An 11,595-nucleotide genomic window follows, 5' to 3' on the forward strand; every position below is an offset into this window, starting at 1 on the left:
CTTGGAAGTCCAAGATCAACATGCCCGATGACATGGTTCCTGGTGAGGACCCTCTTCCTGCCTTGTAGAGGGCCATGTTCTCGCCGTGTCCACAACAGTGGAGGGAGAGAAGGAGAGAACTCTGGGAGACATTGATCCCCTCAAACCATGCCTTCATTTAACTTTGATTGCCTCCCGCAAAACCCCACGTCCAGACACAGCCACATGAGGGTGCTTGCCTCGGCAGCACATATACTAAAATTGCAACGATACAGAGAAGATGAGCATGGCCCCTGTGCAAGGATGACTCGCAAATTTGCGAAATTCGTGAAGCGCTCCGTACTTGTACCGGATGCCGTAAGACAACCCTTGTTCCTTCGCGGAGGATCCCAGACGACTAAGAACTTTAAAAATAAAGAAGACTGTCATTCATACCACTCACACCTAAAGAATTTTATATGTTTTGAACATGAACTTCTCCTGCTACACAGAAGTAACAATATATGGTAGTCAGTTCTGTATTTGGAAATGTATTGGTAGCGGGGATGTTTTCACAATTTTCAGAGATTATGCATTCTTCACGAATGCTTTTGTACGGCTGCTTGAAAATATGCATTTCCAAACTTGCCGTGTAGGTGTGAACAATGTGAAAAACGAACAAACAGATACAGTCACATTACAGCGATATACAGTCCCGTATGAATTTGGTGGAGTACAAGTCATTCATAGTGCGTAGCTTAGACAGTTAGCTCACCAAATATCATGTGCTCACCTGTATTTCCTAGACCATCATGTAAGGAGGTGGCACCAGGTGACTAGTTTTGCCTGATGAGCTGTGATCTGGAGGCACACCTGTCATTTCCAGGTGCAGATGGCAAGTAGCCAGGACTGGTCCTCCTTCTCTCTCTTCCCTGCAAGGTGTTTCTGGAGGCCACATGTTCCAGATAACGTAGCTCCAGGGCACAGGGAGACCCCATGGCTCCCATCAGATGTAAGAAATGAAGCTTTGCTTTGGGAAGACCTAAGGGGTGGGCTAGGGAGGGAGGGAGGCTCAAGAGGGAGGGGATATGGGTGTATATGTATACATAGAGCTGATGCACCTTGTTGTACAGCAGAAACTAACACAACATTGCAAAGCAATTATACTCCAATGAAGATATATATACATATATATATATATATGTAAAAGAAATGGAGCTTTGTAGCAATTTGCTCCTGATACTTTATGGATTATTTTTTTAGCAGCATAACCTAGCTTATCCTGACTAATACCTGTCTCAAGGCCTTTGACATGCTGACACCTCCACCCAGAATGTTCTTTGCTTCTTCTCCTCTTCTCCTCTCAGTTGTTGTTTGGGTGTAAAGTCACATTCTCTAGGTTTTCTGCTCTGTCCTCCCAGCCTTTCTCAGGCCACCCTGCTTTACTTCCCCAAAGCCTGCACCTTGCAGGATGCCTTCTCTCTTGTAACCATGTATCTTCCTGCACTCTATCCTCCCAGCTCCTAGCTCGTTGCCTGCACTTGCTTGACCCTCCATAAATGTTCCACTTCTTAGTAGCATGTGCCCCGAAAATACTGAATGGATGGATGCAGGAATGAATGAGGGAATAAAACATGGTGATTCTGTGATCTAACCACACATCTGCTCGGATCTCAGTGGGGAGATCAGAGTTGACACCTTCAAGTCAAGTCAGCACTTTCTAGGCCACAAAAGCCATCCAACTTGATTACAGGTAGACCTTTTTTTTTTTTTTTTTCAATGTAAAAGATCTTAGTTTATTAATCCTCTCATGAAAAAGGCTGCTCACATCCCCACAGATACAGTCACGGCAGAATCTTTGCTCCTCTTGTTGCCAAAACCAACACTGGCCTTTGCAGTCCCCCTGACTTTCTCCATTCTGTTCTTGAGGTCCTTTCGCTGTTTTCTGGACGTCTTTTTCTTCTCATACAGGCCACATGTCTTGCAGCCTGGGTTTGGGCTCATTCTTCTCCAGCTAATCCGAGGCACCGTAAACCACGTCAAAGCCAGTTGTCTTGCCACCATCAAAATGGGTTGTGAATCCAAATACAAAGATGACATCTGGTGTGGTCTTGTATATGAATTCTGGCTACTTTTCCCCCAAATCTGTGTCTTAGGTCCTGTTGCCTTCCCAGGGTGAAGGACACTGATGCCCGTTTGTTTCCGCTGAAGTAGTCGGTCGGTCATGAACTTCCTGGTCCTGGATAGTTCCTGTGTCGTTCAGGATGGCGGCTGATCTCCGAGCAGCCTGGGAGGACCAGAGCACGGGTAGACCTTTGGAGGGGTGGGATTCTGAAGATGGAGGCCCAGGTGAGGAGAAATAAAAGGCTGCATTCCCTCTAAGCCAAGGGGAGGAGCGGATGTGGCACTTCCATGATTTCTGATCCTATAAAGAAAGTCACTACATATGCACACGGCTTTACCACAATCACTCCGACTATCATGTTTTCTTAGGTATCTATTATCAGAAAGGCAGGAAAATGCCCCGCGTTTCTCACACTTTCCTCCGTCACCGTGCCACCTCCGTGCGTGCCTGCGTGTCATTCGGTTGGCTTGAACCCATACCCGCTGAAGATGAAACCAGCAATTATGTCACCCCCGGCTCCGCAGAGATCACCCTTGGTTTCTCCCCCTCAGCCAACACACACCCTGGGTCTCTCTTTGCTTTTGTGCTGAGGCTGGCACGTCGCTGCCAGCACCACTGCTTCCTGCCCACCAGCCGCGGGATCTCCTGACGTCCCCGACACATTCCTCTGGTGTCTACCAGTGTCCCCCAAAGCGGAGATAATCCAGCCTGAATGTGCACTCGGCACCGGAACGGCCCCCCCCTGGGTTTGGCCGGCAGCCCCCGAGCAGACCTTTTGTATCCGAGTCCCTTTGATGGACAGGCGCTGCGGATTCGCAGGACCCAGCTCCCAGAAAGGAGCTCAGCAGGGAAGGGGGACTGCTAAGTATCCTTCCAACCTGAAGGGGAAAAAACACAGATGAGAAGAGAATCAACTGGGGCAAAGCTTCTGGCAGAGCTGGTAACGTTTTCGGGGGAGAACAATAGCCGGTTACGGGGACGCAAGACCTGGTGTTTCGCCGCCGGCCTAATTAATCCGAGGAGGACCAGCCCGGGCATATGCCGGTGCCAGTTCCCCATCCCATGGCTGCGGGTTTTACCTTTTGTCCTGGTGTCTGAGGCTGACGTGTGACCCCAGGGCTCTCGGCGCAGGCGTGGGATCCCCGGGCAGGGTCACTCTATAAATAACAGGCTGTGCTGGGAACAGCAGACTTCTTCATTCTTCCCACCAGAGACGACCTCTCAGCTCCTTGGGGGTCAGGACGAGGTGAGAGCCACAGAAAGGTGACAGAGAGACGGAGAGGGACATCACGTAGTGGATCGAAGAGGGTCCTCTCCCAAATTTATGTCCCTGGGAATCTCAGAATGGGACCTCAGTTGGAAAGAGGGTCTTTGCGGGTGTCATTAGTTGAGGGTCTCGGTTGGAAATCGTCCTTGTGCCCTCAGTTCGGTGACTGGTGTGCTTATAAGAGGAAGGAAAGGGAGGTCTGGACAGAAGTATTCACAGAAAAGAAGAACAAGCAAAGACAGAGGCAGAGATTGAAGGGAGGTGGCCACAAGCCAGTCAGCACCGAGGAAACCAGGAAGGACCCTCCCCTAGAGGCTTCACGGGGAGTGCAGGCCTCCGGACACCTTGGTTTTGCACGTCTGGCCTCGAGCACCGGGAGAGGATGCACTTCTCTTGTTTACAGACATGCAGGTGGTGGTCATGAGTGTGGCAGTCACAGGAAACACACACAAACCCCAAGGCTGGCATCTGGATGACACCAACACTTCTTTCCCAGGTCTTGGCGATAGGCTGCCTTCCAAACTGAAGAATTGCCAGAGCCGCAGAGGCCGTTTCCTTTCTGTTGAACTTGATTTTCCTTGAAATTCCCCAGTATGGTCCGCACCCCCCGTCACTGGGACGCTGCCAGAGGCCCTTGAAATCCTTCAGCCATTGGCACAGAGACGCGGAAATAGAATCGGGGGCTGGCAAACCAGGAGGGTTGAACTGCCTCTCGTGTGTTTTCTTTGCGTGGGAAAGAACTCGGCTGATCCCATGCAGGACCCCGGGGTGAGAGCAGATGATTAAGAACACGGAGCCGAAAATAAGCGTGTTTTTCACACCACCCTCTAGTTTTTATTTTATTCTTTGTTACAGAACCACGTTGCGACAAAACCAAGTTTAATTACTTCACACCTTGCACCTCAAGGTATGTGATTACTTCGAGAAAAAAGAAAATCTGGGTCCTGCTGTGCCGCCCACGCTGGACAGGCAGCGTGGTTTTTACAAAAGTCCCTCGATGCTCTTCGGATCTGAGGTTATCAGGGTTCTTTCTATGGACACCTGTCCATGCCGGGGACCCACTGAGGCTTAGTGCAGAGTGAGCTGACTGTGGAGACCGTGGTTCTAAGCAGGAGCCTTTGCCACGCCAGCTTCCTCCGGGGTGAGTCAGGAATCACGGCAGGAGAGCGTGGAGGAGGATTATGGCCTCTCCTGGGGGACTTTCAGAGCCACACTGCCCGTAACAATATAGACGTGAAGTGGAGACATCTAGGAGCCTGAGAAGTTCCCTACCATTCAGGGCGCCAAGTTTCTGCAAAGTGTGAATGTTAATGGTGCAACCAAGGTTAAAAACAGACAACAAAGACTTGCTCAGGGGGGCCCAGGGACCACACTCAGCTCCTGCAGTCCCTGCCACGTGAGCCCCGGGTCGATTCTCATCGTGGCTATTTCCTTTCTTCCAGGCCCGTAGGATCCTATCTTGTTGACTCGACCTTTCTTCTGATTAGGTCAGGCCCACCCAGGGTAGTTGATGGACTCAAAAGTCAGCCAGTGAGGAACCTAGTCACCAGAGTGGCATTCACACCGTTGAGCCTCATGCTGAAACAAACAAACAACCACACAACAACAACAACACCCTTCTGTAGGAATAAAAAGTACGGAAAGATGGAGAGAAGAGGGGTGGTGGGTGCAAGCAGACAGTCCTGGGTTTGGAGCCTACTTCTTGGCTTGCAGGCACAAGTTACTCCACGCCCTTAGCCTCGGAATTGCTTTGTATGGGGGTAGCAATCTAACCACAGTATTATAAAATGATGTTTGTCCACAGCAGCCACGCGGCGGAAGCAGTCCAGCTGTCCATTGACAGAAGAATGGATAGGCAGAACGCAGCATTTATAAAATTCAACCCTAAGCAGGAAATCCTGACACAGGCTACAGCATGGGTGAGCCTGGAGGAGACCATGCTCTGTAAAATAAGCCAGACCCCCAAAAACAAACATTGTGTGATCCGCCTTCAGTGCGGTAGGCAGAGGATCACATTCACAGCCACAGCAAGTGTCATGGTGGTTGCCGGGGCTGTGTGCAGGGGGAACGCGGCATTCGTGTTTAAGGGGCATGGATTTTCAGTTTCGGGAAGTGGACAAATTCTGGAGATGGACAGTGGTGATGATGGCACAGTGATGTGAATATACTTAGTGCCACTGAAACGTACACTGAAAAACGGTTAAGCTGGTCCAACATACGTTCTGTGTGTTTTTTACCACAACTTAAAACTACTAAGAATAGGTTAAAAAAAAAAAAAAAAAGAGCGCGAGAGAGCGACATTCACCGTATTCACAGATCCCACACATTCTCGAGAGGAGGGCACTGTGCACCAGCAGGAAGGGATCTCGGGGTACATCTTAGACGTGAGCCTCCCACACCAATAAGTGTGTTCACGAGGGCTACCCCAGCGGGCCACTGGGTCTCGTGGAACCACGGATTCCCTGGGAGACTGGTAGTAGCGACCTCACAGCCACCTTGCTCGGGGGAGAGGAAGCTGCAGTGAGTATCCTTGGCCAGTGAGGGTCGTGCCTAGGGCGTCCACTCCCCTGAGCGTGGGAACCCCACCAGCCCCCGGTGTAGCACGCAGCCCTACCCTTCTGGCAGAGATAGTCCCATGCAGAGGGACTCCCGTGTGAAGCTGGCAGCCCCGTCAGTACCGGCCCGGACACATGGAGTGGATTTCTCGCCGGGTTACCAGAGCTCTATCGCGTTCCCTGAGGTCACCTGGCAATGTGGTTTCTGACTCTCTTTTTTTACATTTTTATTAGGGTATAGTTGCTTTACAGCGTTACAGCCACTATGGAAAACAGTATGTAGGTTTCTTAAAAAACTAAAAATGGTTTCTGACTCTTGGTCTAGAGAAGGGCCATGGGATTTAGGATGCACTCCTTCAGTCCCGAACTCCTCTGGAGACCCCCGTGGCCGTGTTTTTCCACCGACGGTTTGCAATCGATGTAACCAGTTAGATGGGCTGCTTGATGGCGCGGCTGGAGGAGCGGGAACGCATGTGGGAAACTTACGGTTGGAACACTCTCATGGGGGAAAAAACATGCTTTGCGCAGAGCTTGACGGTTTAATTCTGAGACAAAACGTAACCTTTGTGCAGATATGAAGCGTGGGAGATGGTGCCTGATGGCTGAAATGTCTTCTGGCCCCCCTGTGTGTACAGGCTCCGCCCGTCTGTCTGCCCCACTCTGGCTTTTTCTGTTTCTGTGTCTCCCTTTCTGTCTACTGATCTCTGTCTCTCGCTTTGTCTCTCTCTAGATGAACCACATCCTTTATCTCCAAAAGGAAACTCTATAGGAGGGCGCTCCATGGAGTCTCGTTCTCCCCTCTCACGTACCCAGATTTCGGAAACCTTTGCAAAGCTCTGCACGAAGCCACGGCTCGTCCCCACCTCTGGTGAACTGAGTGGTTAGGGTTTGAACACGGAGGGCGTCTGCTTCAAAGTCTTACCAGTTTGCTGGGCACCCTTCCTGACGCGGCCTGAATGCTCAAACCCTCACTGGGTTCACTGCCTGCCTTCCTAAGAGTGGGTTTAAACAAAATGCGCGATTACGCATCTCCCCCCATTTGTCCTGGGTATCATTTGCTCGTCGCTCTAGGTGCCACCCCAGAATATTGGCCTTTTCTCCCCGGTCTCTTTGCTCAATGGACATTTTGACCTCTGTCCCCCATGGAACCACGTTGACTCTGATCTGTGCCCTGTTCACCACGTTACTCCCCAGCTATTAAGAACCAGCGTGCCTCACACAGGGGCCCTTGAAGCGGGCTCCGGCCAAACCTGCATCGGGTCTCTTTCTTCTGTTCCCTCCTGCCGGCCTGTGTGCCTTCCTGGTGCCAGCTCATGAAAGCCTCCGCCGAGGGGCGATGCCCAATGATTGCCTGAGCTCTCAGACCTTTGAACGCCTTCATCCTTTCAAAAAAGAGCGACAGTGCCTTTGAAAATTCAGTAGAAAGAACGTTTCGTTCCATCCTGAGATCATACTAAGATTATATCTCCCGGGAGGTGTCCTCACATATAGCCCATAAGTGTTTTATGGGTAGGAATCCTCGTTTCGGGGGAGGATGGGAAGATGAGGCCAGGATGAGAAAATGGCTCCTGGGGAAGGTGTCTGGATGGGTGTAGCTCAGGTCAGACACCCGTCCCCTGACTTGGGAGAGGAGGGAGGGGGAGGAGCTGTCCCCTTGGGCCTTCTGAGTAGGACGGAAGCACCTGGACCTACCTTCTAAAGAGCTGACTCAACATGGGAGAAAGCCCTTCCTCACAAAGAAAGTCAAGAGCAGGTAGATGGATCCCTGGACAGCTCTGCCCCAGGAGCTGAGACCAAAGACGACAAAGACGTGAGACTGTGTGAGCAGGTTGCCTCACGGAGAGACCTAGCGGGGCGGGGTGACTGGTGGGTGCTGTAAACGGGGCCAAGGTCCCAACCCAGAGTCTTACCCGCCATACCGTGTTGCCCCCCGGATATTGGAAACGATTTTGGAGAGCATTCTTTTAAGCAGTAAGTGATAGAAAGAGACTCTTAATTCCTCAATCCAAGGCATAGAGGGTTTAGCTTACCAGTGATTTCGGGAGACACAAGGATAAATCCTGCACTTTCTGGCTTTAGGGGCAGTCAGTCTTGTGAAGATTAAAAGGAGCTGAATTCAAACCACTGGGCTCTATGCCCCCCATGAGGGAGGGACCTATTAGTTTGCTAACCTTACAGAACATGGTTGGTATTTCCTTGGTACAGCTGTAGTGAGCTTTAGGTGCGGTGAGAGCTTTAAAGAATATGGCACAGCCTATATATTCAACACTCTCGGGTCATTAGCTGAGTCTGGTCTCCCAAAAGTCAAAAGAGACACTGATGACAGAAGGAGTGAAATCTGTCACACGTGTTCTTTTGAGTTACTCTGTTTTGGATGATCAATTTAGCGGTAGAAAACACCGAAAGGGACAAGAGTCCAGTGGATCTAGGCATCCAGATGTGACCTTCCTCTTATTTTAGGATTGACTTTTTTTTTAACATTACCTCCTGGCAATTTACTATCAAACGGGCATATTAATGCCTTTCAAACATGCATACTGATATGGATGTGCTTATATACATACACAGGGTCCTGCATGCATACACATATGTACGTATGGAATTATTTGTAAGGTTGTTACTGAACCAAACTTGGGTCCACTTACCCACGCACAGCAAAGCCAGTCTCCTGACAGCACGTTGTGGTGAAGGAAAATGCAGTGTTTATTGCAGGGGCCAAGCAAGGGGAACAAGCAGCCCATGCTCAAAAGGTCCAAAGTCTCCGATGGATTTCAGGGAACGGGTTTTAAAGGCAGGGTGAGGGAGGGGGGTTGCGGGCTGTGTGATCAGCTGGTGGACAGTGTTCTGATTGGTTGGCGGTGAGGTCATCGGCAGTCCACATCATCAACCTTCTGATTGGTTGGTGGTGAGGTCATCGGGAGTCGGCATCCTCGACCTTCTGGCTCCAGCTGGTCTGGGGTCTCCACGCTTGTGGGCAGCACGCAGTTAACTTCTTCCACCCGGTGGGGTTTCAGTATCTGCAGAGCAGCTCACAGGACGTGGCTCAGAGGATGATCTATAGTCCTTGAGGAGGACTGGAGTCCTTGGCTTTCTTTAATGACTAAACTATTATTAATTTATTTTGCTTGATCGTTTCCCTTTACTTCTTCATTTCTCACTTCTATGATTAAATGTGTTCTTTGGAACGCGGGGAAGGCCTAGGAGGCTAAAGTTTTTCTACAAACAAGAGGCAGGGGATGGAGTGGTCTGTACTGGGAGGGCCCCATAGGCTCCTGCCCATATACAGGGTCAGTGGAATTATTGAAACCTTCTCCACATCCTCATCTACGGAGGGGAAATCCAGGACTACTGTGCTGTAGTGTAGTTGAAGCCGTACTGGCTGGGAGTCGAGAGGGTGGGTCCTGTTTGAATCTCTGCCTTTAACTCATTGTGTGATGTTACCCACGTCACTCAACCACTCTGGCCTCCAGTTTCTTCTTCCGCATAATTAGGTGACTAGTACCCCGATCACTCACTCGCACCACTTAGAGTCAGTATGTTTGTGGATCTATTAAGACAATTAACCTGGGCACTGAGCTCGGGACACGGTCTGGCTCCCTGGAACACTGATAGCCATGCATTGATAAAGCGGAGGGCACCCGAGGGTGGGTGTGTTCAATTCATTCTGGGATAATTTTGTCTCAGTCAGCATGGGCCGCCATAACAAAACGCCACAGACTGGGTGGCTTCACAACAAACATTTGTTGCCGACAATTCTGGAGGCTGGAAACCTGAGATCAGGGTGCCAGCTCGCCTGAGTTCTGGTGAGGACCTCCTTCCTGCTCACACATGACCCCCTTCTTGCTGTGTCCTCACAGGGTGCAGAAAGAATTCTTCTTCTCCTTCCTCTTCCTCTTCCCCTTCCCCCTCCTCTTCCCCTTCCTCTTCCTCTTTTCCTTCCCTTCCTTCCCCTTTTCCTTCCCCTTCCCCTTCCCCCTTTCCTTCCCCTTCCTCTTTTCCTTCCCCTCCTTCCCCCTTCCTTCCCCTTTTCCTACCCCTTTTCCTTCCCTTCCTTCCTCTTTCCTTTCCCCTTCCTTCCCCTTTTCCTTCCCCTTCCCCTTCCCTTTCCTTCCCCTTTTCCTTCCCCTTCCCCTTTCCCTTTTCCTTCCCCTCCTTCCCCCCTCCTTCCCCTTTTCCTTCCCCTTTTCCTTCCCTTCCTTCCCCTTTCCTTCCCCTTTCCTTCCCCCTTCCTTCCCCTTTTCCTTTCTTTCCTTCCCCTTTCCTTCCCCTTTCCTTCCCCCTTCCTTCCCCTTTTCCTTCCCTTCCTTCCCCTTTCCTTCCCCCTTCCTTCCCCTTTTCCTTCCCCCTTTCCTTCCCTTCCTTCCCCTTTCCGTCCCCTTTCCTTCCCCCTTCCTTCCCCCTTTTCCTTCCTCTTCCCCTTCCCCGTTTCCTTCCCCATTTCCTCCCCCTTCTTCTTCCCCTTCTCCTTCTCCTCCTCCCCCCTTCCTCCCCCTTCTCCTACCCCTCCTCCTTCTCCTTCTTCTTCACTCATCCCATCCTAGGGCTCCACCCTCATGACCTCATCTAAACCTAATTACTTCCCAAAGACTCCACCTCCAAATACCATCACATTGGGGGTTAGGGCTTCAACATATGGACTTGGGGAGACACAATTCCGTCCTTAGCAGTAGACATGCTACTTCTCCTGGGAAGTACCGCTTTGTCACTCAAGTGATTTATAAATATAAGTGTTTCTTTGTCTTAATATCAGTGTCATAATTTTGAGCCCCAGCATTGACTTGTGTACAACAAGCCTTGGGCGAGGCTACTGCAGTCCCCTGACGTGGAGTGTTTATTCAGCGAAAACTCTCCAGCCCTTTGACGTTCTCTGAGAGCTAGCTGTGTGGAGACTGCGGTCTGTATTTCATACAAATAGGGACTATTTCCACCTTTTCTTGTTTCCGTGACTCTGAGCCAGCGGACATCCCCATTCTGGAATAGCAGGAGAGTAACTTTTATCGTCTCTCGTTGTTTCAATTACGCTGGGAAGCTCATTCCCAGTTAGCTCAGGTGGACACTCGGGGTCATTTATGAAGAAAGCCTAAATTCTCCCCCTGCCTCAGCCAGTTTCTCTTCTTTTGTCCACGGCCGTGGAGTGCATGTATTTATATTGGCCCAAATCAGTAACGATCCCTGTCACTCAGAAGGATCAACAAAACAGAACATGAAACCCTATGCTTTGTGTCATCAGCTCCGCATTGGTATCTTTTGTATTGAAAGAATAGCATGCTACCAACAACATATGAATAAGCATGAGAAGGCTGATAAATACTTAAGAATTCACAGGGATGAATGAGGATGACTTATCAGAACAAATAGTCCTCTTTCTAGAAGACCTACGACGGAAAACGTCATCTATGGGAATCAGATGCACAGAAATCTTTTCTTTCTCACGAGAGCAAAACTCCTTGGCATCACTTCCCATACCCTCTCCCACGTTACTTCTTTGCAAAAAAAAAAAAAAAAAAAAAGTGATTTTTGTCTGAAACAATCACTGGGGAGAGAGCAGAAGAAACTTGCAGAGCTTGAAATTTCACAGGAAGAAGTGAAACTGAGAAGCAGTCAAGTTCATTTGTTTTTAAAAACAATTACTTAAATACAATATGGGGAGAACACATTAGCATACTTAAGCTTGTTTTCTGCATATGTAA

At 49.9% G+C, this 11,595-nt stretch overlaps 1 non-coding gene and 1 pseudogene across 1 annotated transcript; one reads left to right on the forward strand and one right to left on the reverse strand.

Moving 5' to 3' along the window:
• Positions 1-210: 210 nt before the first annotated feature.
• Positions 211-317, forward strand: LOC131749136 (U6 spliceosomal RNA). Its single transcript, XR_009333243.1, has one exon. It is a non-coding gene; the product is annotated as a U6 spliceosomal RNA (small nuclear RNA).
• A 1,465-nt stretch (positions 318-1,782) lies between these two features.
• On the reverse strand, positions 1,783-7,822 carry LOC136793393 (small ribosomal subunit protein eS24-like; annotated as a pseudogene).
• Between the last annotated feature and the right edge of the window lie 3,773 nt (positions 7,823-11,595).

The sequence above is a fragment of the Kogia breviceps genome, chromosome X, assembly GCF_026419965.1.
Source record: "Kogia breviceps isolate mKogBre1 chromosome X, mKogBre1 haplotype 1, whole genome shotgun sequence".
NCBI classification, from domain to species: Eukaryota; Metazoa; Chordata; class Mammalia; order Artiodactyla; family Physeteridae; genus Kogia; species Kogia breviceps.